The sequence below is a fragment of the Limulus polyphemus genome, unplaced genomic scaffold (assembly GCF_000517525.1).
Source record: "Limulus polyphemus unplaced genomic scaffold, Limulus_polyphemus-2.1.2 Scaffold10229, whole genome shotgun sequence".
In the NCBI taxonomy this organism is placed as follows: Eukaryota; Metazoa; Arthropoda; class Merostomata; order Xiphosura; family Limulidae; genus Limulus; species Limulus polyphemus.
The window spans coordinates 2,196-3,771 of NW_013675839.1; the positions used below are offsets into that span (position 1 = coordinate 2,196).

At 37.1% G+C, this 1,576-nt stretch overlaps 1 long non-coding RNA gene across 2 annotated transcripts in view; it reads right to left on the reverse strand.

The window, feature by feature from the left end:
- Positions 1–270: 270 nt before the first annotated feature.
- Positions 271–1,576, reverse strand: part of LOC106476301 — a 7,863-nt gene continuing 6,557 nt past the window's right edge. For both annotated transcript variants that reach the window (XR_002609124.1, XR_001291883.2), the window contains exon 3: positions 271–450. This is a non-coding gene — a long non-coding RNA (uncharacterized LOC106476301). The remainder of the gene's footprint in view (positions 451–1,576) is intronic.

Below are 1,576 nucleotides of genomic sequence, written 5' to 3' on the forward strand. Positions count from 1 at the left end.
CAAAGAATCTTTCAACCACAGTCGGTTATATTCCCTCCCATATATACGTTCCATTAATTTATAAACAGATCATTTAGTTTACAAATATAAAACTGGCATTCCACGAATTTTAAGCATTACAGTTTATCAAAATAAATTATAATTAATATAATCTGGATATTAATTTATCAGAAGATGTTTTATCTTTTCCTCCTTACTCCACTTGATAATTAATTAATTAATTTTAATTGTATCAACACATACATCTTTAAGAACATATTTATTACCTCTCCAGAAAAGATAGATACATTCTTACCCTGCAAGCTGGACATCCTCCAATTACCAGAATCTGAGGCTGACTTATAGAATGAACACAAACAGTACTTCCATACTTGGGTAATCCAGATGTAGGAACGTTGTGGTATCCTTGCGGGATTGAAGTATGTCCTTGTGGTGGTTGGCAAGTATAATCTTGTTTAGAAAAAAAATAGTAGCGACATGTTAGCATAATAAAACATAAATAATCAAAACATAAAAACTCAACTACTTTTGATAGGCTAAGCTTGTTGCTCTCAAAGGATGGACATTGTTCTCAGCATCTTGTACATTAAGTGGTAGAGATGGTCAAAGTTCACTGATAGTAGTACAGTACAAAAGCTGATTAGAAAAAAACACTTAAGAAAAAAAAAGTTAAAATCCCATTTCATCATATAAATCATAATTTTTGTTTTTGAATACTTCTATCTATTCTCTGGGGTCGTGTTGGTGGAAGAATTTTGGTTCAGCACAATATTTTATTGATCAAAATTAATTTTGTGGTTGATTGTGTGAAAATTTAATGTTGAAGCCAATCATTCAACTTCCTTCCAACGACACGTTCCTCTACTCTAATTGATCATTTTGTCTGACCAGTATAAACACGATTACAATAACAAGGATTGGAATAAATATCTTTGGTAAATCTAATTGATATGTAGGAATATATTTGTAAACCTTTCCTCTTTATCCTAGCTCTATTCTACAACCAGCCATGTGACTTCTACCAACCACTGGTAGACTAAAGAGAACCTGACCACGTCTAGTCCTGGCTTCTATCAACCACTTGTAGACTAAACAGAACTCGACCACATCCAGTCCTGGCTTCTATCAACCACTTGTAGACTAAACAGAACCCAAACACATCCAGTCCTGGCTTCTATCAACCACTTGTAGACTTAACAGAACCCAAACACATCCAGTTCTGGCTTCTATCAACCACTATTAGACTAAACAGAACTCGACCACATCCAGTCCTGGCTTCTATCAACCACTATTAGACTAAACAGAACCCAAACACATCCAGTCCTGGCTTCTACAACCACTTGTAGACTAAAGAGAACCCAACTACGTGCAGTCTTGGATTCTCCTTATCACATAGCATGCAAGCTCCTGCTCTCTCTTACATGTGGTTCGAGCGTCACCCTACTCCAACGGGTAGCTCGAGAGTCACCCTACTCCAAAGGGTAGTTCTGGCGTCACCCTACTACAACGGGTAGTTCTGGCGTCACCCTACTACAACGGGTAGTTCTGGCGTCACCCTACTACAACGGGTAGTTCT